The sequence below is a fragment of the Accipiter gentilis genome, chromosome 7, assembly GCF_929443795.1.
Source record: "Accipiter gentilis chromosome 7, bAccGen1.1, whole genome shotgun sequence".
Classification (NCBI taxonomy): domain Eukaryota; kingdom Metazoa; phylum Chordata; class Aves; order Accipitriformes; family Accipitridae; genus Astur; species Astur gentilis.
The window spans coordinates 30606475-30620483 of record NC_064886.1 but is presented as its reverse complement, the minus strand read 5'-3'; the positions used below and the strand labels follow the sequence as shown (position 1 = coordinate 30620483).

At 41.2% G+C, this 14009-nt stretch overlaps 1 long non-coding RNA gene across 1 annotated transcript in view; it reads right to left on the bottom strand.

Annotated features, from left to right (window-relative positions):
• Nucleotides 1–5680: 5680 nt before the first annotated feature.
• Nucleotides 5681–14009, bottom strand: part of LOC126041160 (uncharacterized) — a 71084-nt gene continuing 62755 nt past the window's right edge. Inside the window, exons 2-3 of the long non-coding RNA XR_007506773.1 lie at nt 10860–11017; nt 5681–5860 (exon numbers count right to left, since the gene is read on the bottom strand). This is a non-coding gene — a long non-coding RNA (uncharacterized LOC126041160). The remainder of the gene's footprint in view (nt 5861–10859; nt 11018–14009) is intronic.

Below are 14009 nucleotides of genomic sequence, written 5' to 3'. Positions count from 1 at the left end.
ATTAATTTGTTTCTGGGACTCAGGCTGTATGGATGACATTTGTGAGATATTTCAGTTGGCGGGCAGGGTAACCACCCGGTGGGCAGCGGTCACGGTGCTGGGGGACTGCAGCTCTAGCCCAGCTGTGCCAAGGCACATTCTGTCCCAACCCCAGGGACCTACAGCCTGCGTAGATCAGCACCCGCCTCAAGCGTATTGCAACCGACAGGAAGAAGATAAAGGTACGTATCTGATTAGCCACAGAATAAATCATATCACTAAGCAGAAAGATATTTGAAATAAACAGGAACAAGTCTATAAAGATGCTAGAATTCAGATATTTACAGCTACTTCAATAGTAAGGCTTTTACTTCACTAATCTGAGATTAATCCACCATGTAAAAATAGATATTTTTTGAAATAAATTGACTACACTGCTAGTTAGAGATAACGATTTCCATTGTTCAGAAGATCTGCTTTATTTTGATCTTTTTTAGGAGATAATCCTCACAATCCTGTATAAAGTTGACTATAATATATGTTCTCCCTTAGAGCTCTTTGCAGCGATCCTGTACCACCCACTAGTTTCTGCTACTGTGGAGTTTAGGCTTTCAGGAGGAAACCGGGAAGCGGTTATGAAGACGTTAACTGCAGTGATAACCAGAATGAATTCAGCCACAATACTGTTAGCAGATGAACACTGTGAGGAAAACTCTAAGCACTGATTAGAGTTTTCTATCCCAGCAAAGTCAGTATTTTTCTTACAGCTGTGTGTGCACTCACAGTCTATCCCAGTGCTTCCAGCTTAAGCCACCATATGTGGAAGCTCGGTCTGTTTTCCCAGCATTATTATTCTGTGTATGAAAGCTCTACATACGATGTTTCCTGCTTACCTATTTTTATTGCGTCTTTCTTAGCAATAAAGCCTCTCTGAGCCGTCCTTTACACCTCACAACAAATCCATTGGCCAGATGGTTGCCCTAACAAATGGGGAGAAGTGTCAGAAGCACTTTTGCATACCTGGGCAGCGAGGCGCACCAGTCCTGCTCCTTGCTGCTAGAGCTGGCCACAGCATGCTGGGGCTGAGCACACCTCGCTTTCTTGGCACAAGGGCAACAGGCACAGGGACAAAGACCACCCCTCCAGGGACTATCACTGCACCGGAGAGAGGCTGCTTTGCACTGCCCGCACTATCTGGCTGTGTCTCCGAGACCTGTTCCTGAAAGCCAAAACCTCACCAAAATGTTTTCTGTGTTTTCTTCCTGCATGGCACACATGGCTTTTGCTGTAAACACTACCCCTAAACTTTCAAAGATAGCTTTGAATGGGAAACTCCTAGCTGGCTCTCAAAATCATAAGCTTACCGTGTTTCATCTTATACTGATTATCACCATTACATTATCTGCTTGATGGAGTATCATTTTATCTTATGGGTGATGATTCCTCACTGCTGCTCATGATTTTGTACAAAATAATTTCTGCTGTCAGGAAAGGGGTCTCTTTAAGTCCAACCTCATGGCCTTGTTTTGTGGATGAGAAATGCCAAGTCAAATAGGCAGGATCGATTGGCTGATGAGATTCTGGTGAAGTGCATCACAGTGAATCACAGATTAGGTAATAATTATTGAAAATCCTGATAATAACAAGCAACATTTTTTGCATTAGGAAGCTCTTCTGTTGTCTATAGTTTCTCTGCCAATGCAATACCGTCAAGTCAAAAGCAGATCTCTGGAAACCAGAGGCTTGAAGTTGGTCATGGTAGTCATGGCTAAAAGAAATCGTATCAATTCATTGTCTAAATAATTCCCATGTTATAGCATTGCCCTACAGAAAGGGGAAAGGTGCTGTGGGAAGGAAGAGGGATCTGCTGGAATAATCTGTGGCTTTCTGCATGTGTGGACAGTTACCAGCACCTAAAGCAACCCAGGGAAAGGATGGGCAGGAGAACTTCTTCAGAAGCCCAAAAAAATGAAGCTCTTTGTTAACGCTGAGAATCACTGGGCCTCACAGGAGAAGAATGAGGCCCTGGAGAGCAGAAAATATTCACTCTCTGGGAAATTTGCTGTTGTGCCCAACCATCCCGGGAAGCAGCTGGGGGGAGTGACGGATGGGACACAGGGATGTGAGGGTGCAGGCAGTGAAGCTGTGGTGGCCTCCTGAGCGCTGGGTAGCTGCAGCCCATGAGCACTGCTCTCATGAAGCCTCCAAAAAGTCTCACCTTTCCAGAGGTAAAGTTAATACCAGAGATGATTAAAAAAAGCAGGTGGATTTCTCCCTCCAATGTAACTGCTGTAATAACTTATGTTTTTAAGATACTGTCATCTTTATTTAGCTTTTCTTGCAAGATATTTTTTGATGTTGTTTTGGCTGTACTTGGATCAACCTACATATCCAGCAACAAAGAATTCAATCTTTTTGGCAGTTATTTTTGACCTTTTCTTGAGAAATAGCTGATAGCTTTCCAGACTCTTTGTCTAATGGTAGAGGTTAAGCTAAGACTAAAATGTTCACCTGATTGCACTTGAATTTGTGGCTTACCCGGGTAGAAAAAAAGCTGCAGTTTTGACATAGAGCCGCTTCCAAAAATATTGAACAAATGTTCGAGCTATAACTTCTTATGCTATTAAGTTGTACTGCACAGAAATTTTTCTACAATATTTCACACAGACTGAAAACCACCTTTGTGGTTTATGAAATGTTAATACCATAGCATAAATTTATATAGGTGCATAATTAGAAATGATAGCCTGGGGAAAAAATCTTATTTATAAAGTTAAATTTGTTAAATTAAAAATGCAGCTAATGACTCACCTTTTACTCTCCAAATATATTATATGTCTCTATTTTTATGAATTCTGCAAAGTAATTGATAGGCTTTAGTATAACCCTGATAATACATGAAGGAACACTGCACGAGCGAATGTTTTATGTGTGGCGAATCCACTGTTAATTACAGAAAGGCCTTCTTTCTTACAAATCTAGGATACCACCTGTCCTAAAACTATTCTTTAACTAACTCTCTGCCTGCATCTGTGCAGCTGTACTTTCCCGTTGCACTCAAAATAAATAGGAATGTGCTACAGTACAAGTTAATGAATAAATAACAAATTACTAAAACTGTCTGACCAGATTATTCAATCTCTTCATCATGAGTCAGAAATTCTACTTACGTTTCTTCATCATCGCATTTACATGTGTATGCTCCCTCAAAGCATGCTTTTTTGTTGTTGTTATTACACATTTTAATGGTTGGTTGGATTTGTCAGATTTTTGAAAATTCAATGAAATGCCAGACAGAGAAAGCACGTGTAACGCGGTGTTGTTTCTACTGAAGAATTATTGTTATTTCCACATTTGACTTGTGGTGGTGTTGAGAGACGGAAGGAAAATGTTCCTGATACTGCACGCTAATGCTGCCAAACGGAATGCCAAAAATCCTTTTTTATCTCAGACTTGACAATGTTTTTGGTTTTATCCCTGCCTTTGGGCTGGAGGTTTTGTGAGTCTTTAGTTTAACACTCTTCCGTGCAGAGACTGTATCTTATCTCCAGGACAAAGAACCACATAAACCTTTGGTTTAGGTAAACAGTAACGGTGGGGATTTGTTCCTTGAGTAGGACATTACAGAACTACCAGCTTGGAGTGGCATGGAGAGCCTGTTTTTTTCACCCAGCTACTTATTGTCATGATTCACCTCTCATGGCTGATTATCTGAAATTTTCTGGCAGGTGCTTGGTGAACACTATAGCATTCATGTTTAAAAAACCTGCCTTGCTCTTGCCCGTAACTGATTCTTTCTAGACCCTTGGTGATGCTTCTTCCCTCAACCCAATGAGTAAATTTCTCTTCCATTCCTGTTATAAACCCTGGCTACTTTTTATATAAATGTTATTATTTACATTTGTTACGATTAGTAAGTACAGAGGGTGCGAGGTCTGCTAATGAAATTAAGTGGCTCCTTTACCCAACCATCTTAGCAGGAAAAGACCTTCAGGGCACTTGATATTGGCTCACTAACTCCACTGGGGCCCTCTTCCAACTCGGGATGAGCCAGGAGTGTTGCACTGATGCCTGTGTGAAGCTGTAGTCCCTGGCTGTGGCAGTGAGGGCCAACATACCTAGTGTATCTGAGTGGGTGGGCCAAAGCAGGTTGGGGCAGATAGATTTGGGGCATTTCTTCCAAACTGTTATACAAAAATTGGATATTTTTAACCGGTGGTTTAGAACCTATGGAGTCACCCACATTAGACAGTTAATAATCTCCACCCTACAGGCGTGATGGAGAAGTCCCTGTGATGGAGAAGGAGAACTAGCCCTTCCAAGTCTTAATTTCAGCCCCTTCATCTTATGCTTGTTTCCACATAACAGTATCTAATCACGGCATGCATGAGTCAGTTCTGTCTCGGGGTCATAATTTTCTCTGTTCTTTGACCCTCTGTAGATGAGAGCCTTTGCAAGCAGTCACACCTTCACTGGGGAGGGACGCACTCACTGATACTGCTACAAGCAGGAGTGGGCCTCACCAGTCTCACGCTGGCTTCCCTTTTCCGTGGTCATCAGCTGAGTGCATTTTTATACCCTATTGAAATGCACAAAAATACAGTGTCCAATTTGACAAAACTTCCAAGTAATTATAAAGTACTTTCTGCAATTTCCCATGTAATATCCTTTCTAAGTTGTCCTGTTTTCTTTCTCTTTGAATGCATATTCAGAGCAGGCAGATTTGTAGGCACACAATGAGAAGTTGATTTTGAAAAGAGGTAAATAAATTGCACTGGCTAGAAAAGGGCTTCTTGCTGCCCTTTTATTATGATGTGCACACAACTTGCTACAAATTCTTTACTTTGCATTTCTATCACAAAGATAAATGAAATTGTCAATCCTGTTCACATTTCCTTTTGATGGCTATATAAAAGTAATAGCTGGTGTGCCAAAAAAAGCTTTCATTAATTCTTCTATTTATTAAGGTGAAAGGAGAACTATTTTGCAAACAAAGAGGAATAAACAGACAGCAGTGAAATGTCTGCTCCTTTTCCAGAGTATATACCTTCTGCATGATTCCTAACTTTAGGATGACTCTGAGCAGCTCTTAAAATGGATAAAAAACTTCTTGATTTCAGATTTCTGTAACTTTATCTCAGTATTGCACCACTCCAACACTAAACCGGATAAGTGAAATGCTGTATGGTAATGCTGAAATTTAATCCAGGGAATCTGACCACACACACACACACACACACACACACAAATATAAAATAATAAAAAAAATTGTGTATTTGTTGCACACAAATGTCTTAATATTAAAAAAAACCCCAATAGCACTGCTTTTTGTACGTGTGTGTGTCCATAAATACATAGACATAGATATCAGGGACATTTCTTCAAAGCCGTCTTGGGAAAAGATGCCCCTCATAAATCATCTTTATTAGAAGTAGTTTGGGGCTGAAAAAGCCCTGAGTGCTTCCATGTAGCTGACAGAGTCTACCAAAACTTAGTCTTCCTTGGCAGCACACCACAAGGAGTTAGAGCCCAGCAGGACAGCAATGAGCTACCTCTAGTGCCAGGAAAGTGAAACAGAGCAAGGTATTTGCCATCACCACTACCGTCAAAGATGAAAACACTAATCACTTGTAGCTAGGAAGGAGGAGGGTAGAAAGCCCTCTTGGGGAGGCAGTAGAAAGGGGAAAGCTTAACATCAGGGAGGAAGGTCATGGAGAAGTGAGAAGGCCACTGCACAGTAGCACAAGGCAGCCAGCCGCGAGACGTGCCCTCTGAGATAGTCATCAAGGAAAGGAGAGTTGGGGCCCTCAAGAAGGAAGTGGAAGAATCAGATGATGGTTTTCACAGGTCACCTCTGGAGCTTCTGCAGATGGGGGTAAATCTGTGTGCAGAGAGGGTAAACTCTTATACTCTCATATACTTAGGTGGACTTTGGTCCTTTACTTCTTTCACAGCACTGCTTTTTTTCCCCTGTAGTTTTGTCATTACTGACAGAGGAACGGGATTTATTAGATTCAGATTTTGAGAAAACAGTAGGCCTCAAGAAAGAAATAAAAGTTTGGAGACTCTGGTAATTAAGATGGATTTGTGAATTATCTGAAGTTTACCAGGCATTGTTGTCAGCTTTGGTGTGCTCTAACCTCCTGCCCTGCCTGGGAAGCGTTTGAGCAAAGGGTTCGTAAATGTTTAGGTGACGAAGAAATCTGGTCCTCTATGGGACAGGGAAAGGGCAATTATATCCCTCAACTCCATGAGACAGGATCAAGTCTAAATTACCACACTAAAGTTGCCTTATTTGTCCTTCTTATGTGATGCTAAAGGTCTCAGGACAATTAGTTCTGTCTTTTTTATTGTTTCAGTGTGGAGCTTAAAACCCCTGACCTTTTATCACATCTATTTAGCTGTATATCTGTGGCTCAGGAGACAATTAAAAATGAGATGCATGTTCTGGGTTTGGTAGAAAAACACAGTACTAATTCATTTTTCTGGCTACAACAGTCCAACTGTGTTTAGTTTTTCCTTCTTGCATTCACATCTAAATCTACCTCCCCTCTTCCATTGCGCTTTATATAAATTTGCATCTATATGTGTTTATGTGTCTGTGTAAATCTTCAGAGTAATTTTTTACTACACTTCTAATTAGCACAGAATATATAAGACATTCTCCAAAGGTTTGAGTTTTCAGAATATAAAAGTCTTTTGCTCGTTTAGATTTGTTTCAGCCCCCTCTAAATGTGATCATAAAGCATTCATTCCCAGACATTTGGTGGCCCACAAAGCATGATATCGACACCTCTCCTAGTGCAGCCTTATGTGATGTTATTCACAGCCAAGGTCCCAAGCCATCTTTCTACTCTACTTTGAAGGAATCACTCTCTTCATCAGTGAAGGAAACAAGCAGCTAGTCTACTACAACATTCAGAAGCCTCCCCTTCCATCTGTCTCCCTCCCTCAGTGGCAATATGAGCATTAGAGATGGGAGAAAAATAATGCCATTTTTCCAGATGCAATTAATTTTACAATAGTTCAACTTGAACACCTTTGGACATAAACACAAATGGGAAGAAAAATTAAAGCTTAGATTTACAAAGCCATGAAAACAGCAGTAAACCACTAGCAAAAAAAGTGTTTCCTTATCATCAGCAAGCAAAGGATTTAGCCACTGGGAGGTGTTTTAAAACCAATTTTTTTTAAATCTACATAAACACTGTTTCTGATTCCATGTGAAATTCAGATCCAATTCCAAAGGCTTCGGGAAAACAAAGCAGGAAAGCTTGAGATCTTGTTTGAAAACAAGCCACAATTTAAATACCCAATTTTACACAAAGCAGGAAGATAAAAACTCAAACCCAACCCACATCTTGTATCAAACCCAGCTGTTTTTAAAGATTACCCCTCATTTTTTATTACTGTGTGTTTTGACAGATCTTGTGCCAGCAGTGGATATGGTGAGAAGTTAGCCCTCTACGTTAACCAAGATACTGGCAGGCCGCACTTCTGGTATTTAGCACTGTAATAAATGCATTTATAAGCGAGGTGCCCAGTTACGAGCTATTCCCCTTGAAGGGAGACCACAGAAGCCAGCGAAGCGCCGCTGCTCAGCCTGCCTCACTGCGCACAGGCATCCCCTGATGATTCATGCTTTCTAGTAGCCAGACTGGTATCTAAGATGTGCGCACTGGGGACCCCAGGGTGCCCTCACAGCTGAGCTGCTCCCTCGGAAAGGGAGCTGCTGTGCAGCGGGGTGCCGTGCTCTGGAGCAGCCGGGCCGTGCAGCGCAGCGGCAGCCCCAGCTCCGCGGGCCCTGACGTGTTGGTGACACCGGCTTTGCTGTCACACTGTGCAAGTGCTCTATGCAAGAATTGAGGCCCTGGAGCTTTCCCAACTAGACTGCCCCCCCCCCCCCCCCCCTTATTTTTTTTCCTTTCAATTTTGGATTTTTTTCCCCATGACACTTAAAAATGATACAGATATTATAGGCTTGATTCTTGCCTCCTGAACTTTTAATAATATTCAAGCAGCAACGGTGTCTGTGTTTAAAAACGCAGGACACTCACTAGCTACTTGGCTGAATGTTCTTTGCTATGCAAAGCTCTGCAATATTTTCAGTAGTGTCTTATAATGCCAGCTTTCAGAGTATGATAAGGTATCTCCGCGGTTTCATATTGCATCAAGTGGAAATCCAGCATAAAAATGACTAGCTCAGGAATATTTTACACAAAATTATTGAAATTTTTAAGCTGTTTCTGCTTTTACACAGGAAGCGGAATAGATTATGTGGTATTAATGCTTTTTTAGGAAAGTTTTTACATTTTGGAAAGATCGCTTAAATGAGGAATGTTATATTTATGGGCTATTACATGTTTGTCCTCCTGTACATTCCCCTCCATCACCCAAAAGAAAGGACTGTATGTCAGAACAGTCAGCAAAAATCAGGTCTGTTTGGTAAGAGGGCTATATTCGGACCATGCAACTACCAGCCCATACGAGATACCTCATTTTACAAGAATATCACTCTCTTGCCTGCAGAATGGCTCTGTACCTGATGTTCAATCATTATGTTCATCAGTGGGGAAAAATCCTTTAGGAGGATCATTCTTTTTAAAAAGCCATATGCAATTGTGTGGCTAAAAAGCACAAATACCTTTAACTGTATCAACCAGGCTTGCAAATTAAAGGCATAATAACCTATTTGCACGTATGTAAATCAGGTATTAGACCCAAAGTCAGTATTCATTTGTGTACACCTAGTTAAAAAATAAAGGGATAAAACACACACACACAAGTGTAATGTTTAGAGCTTGTGATGGATTGGAATGCTATAAAAGGGCGTCACATCAGTAAATTAGTGATACCACACAAACAGAAAATCATGGGAGATGCTAGATGATGGCGTGAGAAGCAGGGAATTTGCCTTTACATTTAGAGACTTCTCCACAAGTGAGGTGAATATTGTCACTCATCCTTCACTTTAATAAATCTACGGGACAAGGCTTAGGAATATCTTAAAAGTAATTGGAGTACAAAGCTGGCGTCTTCTCCTGGATGTGAAAATATCTCAGGAGAGCTACTAGCAGGCATCAATGTGATAATTAAACTTTCTTGTCCAGATCAGGCTTCAGATTCTGGTAGGGAGCTACACTCACTAATTTTAGATCCAGAATTCAAATTTACATTAAAAGAGTTTAAATATCTGTAAGGAACATCTGGAAGTCCTTTCTCAATAAGCAAAGGCTTCAGGACTGGGTTCTTTGTTCGTGTGCGTTTGGTTAAAATATACAACAGCGTCAGTGTCAAATAAATGGATGTACTTGAAAGAGCTACACGGAATTACAAAAGACTCTTGCTCCTTTTACATCAGCTATGAGATGCTTCACACTCCCACCTCTTGCTGAAGCTGCTGCTATAAACAAACAAGCAAACAAACAAATGCCAGAGCTGTGCAGGCAGTGCTGGAGACATCATTAGCCATGGCTGGGGAATAAACCAAGACACCCGGACACTGGCAAGCAACACACGTGTTGAGTCATTGTTCAAACCTGTTCACTTCAGACATTTTGCAAGGCAAGGTGGCAAGGACTGTATAAGCAAAATGAACTGATCTCAGTTAGGATACTTTTCAGGGCTGTCGAGAAATTGCCGCTATGATTACTAACAGTGTAATAAAGTCCTTGTAGTTTAACAGTGGAAAACGAGAGAGTTTATAGGAGAAAATGAACTTTACAATTCAAAATGCACTCTACAAATATCGGGTCAATTCCTGCTGTCCTGATTTATGCAAACACTCAGGCCTTAGCTAATCTGGAGAGTAGCCCTGTCTATAGCCAGGACTGGTGCCAGTCACAGCTATTTCAGCTTTATCTGTTCCCCTTCGGGGATTGCGCTGGGAAGCTCCGTTAAGGGCTTATGGTCCCAATGCAGAAAATGTCTAAGCACAGGGAGTAGAGAGTTTCATCCAGCGGGGATTAAAACCCTGGCCCTGCATGTCTTAGCAATCAGTAACCTTGTCATGTTAGTTCAGTTTGTATTTTGTAATGGTCATACATCTGACATTAAAGTACGTTTGGTTAATGGATCTGTGCCAAAGAGCACAGGAATATAAGTAATTCTTACAAGGAAAACTACAAAAAATAGTGCCACTTCTTCTAAGAGATGCAAAGGCATATTACTGATTAAGGGTCATTGCTTCCTCTCCCACTGGGACTATTTCTGTGCTTGGTGCATCAGCAGGGCAGCCTGGGCTGGAGGAGAGAGAGCTTGGACTGATGACAGAAATTAGGGGAGAACATTCAATACTGAGATGAGACCTGGAGGAGTTGATTCCTTGTCTCTGGAGTTCTTATGCTTGAAAAGCAAGGAGATTTTACTGTCCCTGTATTTCTTTTTTTCTTCTTCTTTTTTATTTTTATTTTTTAAAATATCTGCCTAAAAGAAAATCTAGTTTTATCTGGTGTTAGGCCAATTAGTACTAGAGCCTGCGGAACCTATTAGCAGCATCAACAACAGCAGATATGGTCAAAAAATAAAGCTGGTCATTTCTGTACTTTCATCTTAATTGCAGTTTTAAATCTAACACTGTTTTGCTCATTAAAATAATGCTGGAAAGAAAAGCTGTGGGTGTTTGGGGTTAGAAAAAACCTTTTATTTCCTATGTTCTTTTCAAAAACCTATCATAATTATTTTTATAGTGACAAGAGGATTATCTGACTTAATTTAATATAGAAGATTAAGTTCTCAGGAAAAAAAAAATCACTGTAACATATTCAAGTAAAAAAAAAAAGTTAACTTTTTCCTATATCATCATCAGAACTTCCTCATCCTTCTGTGAGACAATCCTGCCCTGGGGTGTGCAGTGAGATTTAACCTGGAGCTAAAACCACCTGGTTCCTGGAAGCATGTGTGCTTGAAGTAGCGCATGGAGAAGAACTGCTATGCTGGAGAAGTGACCAGGCCAGTTCCTCAAGAATCCCTTTTTCCCCATGTTGCAGAGCAAGGTCATGACAGGAGAAAAGGTAAAAAGAGAAGAAAGAGAGCAATTCTGTAAAACAGAGAAGAAAAATGGTGCAACCGGTTACTCCTTTTGTCCTCCACCAAGCCTGCCTCCATTCCCTCTCCATGCCAGCTACAGAGAAAGTCCCCTTTCTCATTTTCATCAGCAGCACCCATTTTACTGTCTCCATACACCAGGTATGATGTGGACCGAGGGGCAGAGTGTGTCTCAGCTCTGACAGGTTTGCAGAAGAGGCAGGACATGCTTTGTTTTCAGGAACAGTTAATATTACCCACCAGAAGGACAAAGAGAAAGTAATTAAGCAGTGTATCAGTCCTTGCTGCAAAAGGTGTTTCATTAGCAAAGCTTCAGCCATGAAGACAGCCATGCTGAAGGAGCCTTGAGCGTACATCTGTCTGGGTACATGTATTAATGTTCCTTATCATTTGCTGGGAAACGTGGGGCATTCCTGTAACAGGCTGGTATCACAACCAAGTGTCAAACGCCTGCATCCGAGACCCCACATCAACTCACAGCTCTAGAAATTCCTTTTTTTCCCCGAATAGTTCTACACTGGAAAGTGTCTCAGTTTTCTCCTTTCTAATCCAGTTTTTAGAAAGTCTTTTAAATTAAGTTTAGCTGTGAACTAATGGAAATAAATTAACTATGAAGTATATCATGGTGGTCCTGGTCTTGCAGTCTGTGGTGCAATGATAAATGATCAGCACCATAAAATAGCTGTTAATAGATTTTAAAGCCAGAGGGGAAAATTATGATCATCTAATTCTCACCTCCAGCACAGTGCTGGTGACTGGACACCCCCCTGTGTCAGGGCCACTGCTCCTTACTGAGCATCAGGGTATTTTTCAGCTAGAGAAGCCCACCAGCCCCTTTACAAGAAGTGAGATAGATCCTCACCTGGTGAAAATCAGAATGGTCGCAGCAGCACGTTACACCACATGAAAATCTGGTCTGCTACTTTCTTTTTTTTATGGTGCCATGAATCCTGTTCTCTTTACTGAAGCAGTGGTGTTCTCATTCTTTCTCTCTCTGATCCATCTCTCCTAAGCTTTCCTATTGCTCTTATCTTTCCATCCCAGCAAGCTGTCTAACTATGTCTACAAACTGCCCTCAGGCCCTTCCCCTTTCGTGGTCACATTATCTTCTGTGCTGGCTTGACCAAATCCACTTGTTGGTTCTGCTTTTTAGGGACAAATGCCAATGTCTTGCTCATAACAGCACGATCTACAGAAGGGTCTCTGCTGACTTTTCTTTGCAGGCTCATGCCTCCTGGAGGTCACCAATGACAAAAACGAGCCCGAAGTGAGCAGACATTTACCTGTAGGTCGACAAGTGGATGAGGAGCACCCACTTGGGAAATGCTTCACTGCTTATAAGCAAATCGCGACTGGAGAAAAGGGATAAATGAGTTAACTGATCCTCTATCAATCACTTTGCTACGTCTACTTTTAGAATTGTGAGCACTGTAACTCTCAGTTTTCAAGGTCTGTGCCCTTATCAGTTACTTCAAAATATGAAACAAAAAATTTTGTTCGGGTAGGTCACTATATTTTCCTGCCTATATTTCCACATTCAGGAGAAACTCCACAAAGTATGGTTCATGGCTGGCAGCGCTGCTCATTACTGTTGAGAATTGCTACATTGTTCTCCTCCTACTTAAAAAGTTATAATGCCCCATGAGGTTTTAAAGTTAATTTTATTACTAGAAAAAGTCCCAAATGGAGTTTGAGTCCCGAGCACTTGTCAGTTTTTATTTGCTCGACACCTTTCTTTAACTTTACATGTGTGCATGTGGTTTTCACTCTGGTGGGGCAATGTTTGCCAGCCCAGACTATCTACCACTCCTATTAAATAAGTATATAGATAAGTAAATAAATAAAGCAGTTCTACAGACAGAAGAATATCTGCTCTTGTTCAAAACTAGCCAGATTCATGACCTGACAGACAGTGGCAGGAGAAAGACCAGAGCGGGCTCCACTGGCTCTCCCCAAGAGTTCTTCCCAGAACCCAGGAGATCACTGATGGGGAAGCAGTCGCTGAAAACTCAGCTGAAAGGCACTTGGAAATACTTGCAGTGTTTTCTTAGTGACATGGGCTCCTGTGCAAGTGCCAGCAAACACTAGTGTATGAAGCAAAGGTATGTTACGCTTCTGCTGGCTTACTCTAATCAAAAAGTGGGGTGATCTGAATTGATTCTTGAATGTGGCTTTTCTGGTTAGCACTGTATAATGCCCATTACAGCACTGTCAAGCCTTGAGGTGATGAGGGCATAAAGCACATTTCGATCCTGAAGAGCAAAATAAATTACTTGGCTTGGGCAGATGGAAAAGGACACTTCTTTTCACTGCTATCTAGCAAACCAGGAGCAGAGTTTAGTCCAGTGAGATAAAAAATAGCCCAATAAAACCTATGGTCTGCAGCAGTACAGATGGCTTGTACCATCTCCTAAGCCATTTACTTTTAGAAGCTGAAAAATGGCAGCGCTGGAATTTTAGGTGAACATTTCACTGCAGGTGATCATCGTATTGAGCAGCATTAGCTCGGGCTCTCATCTTAAAACTGTACTCTCAGCATTTAAAACCTCACTCTCCTGCCTCATTCTCTCCCCAAAAAGACCTTAAAACCAAGCCAAAGTTTCAGCATCCAATGCGGGATCACTGACTTCAGGGACTCATTTCTAAATCCTACAGTACATCATTGCTGCCCTCAGATGCAGTTGCTGATTATTGTTTTCACAAATATTTACTGCTTTCTAATTCTTGAATAGAATATATTATGAAAATCTCCATATGCCCAGGCACAGCTTGACTTATCGGGTAGAAGACGACAACTCCATTTTGGATTCACACTGCTGAGAGAACACTTACTGTATTGAATTCATACCTCATTTAAAATTGCCTTTACAGATAATAAATCCAAATGTTCCTCTGATAATTATTCTATACTAAAATTAATGCCAAATAATGTGCAAGCAAGCAGGCAGGCCTTTATGGGTATGATTACAGCATTTACTCCTCTT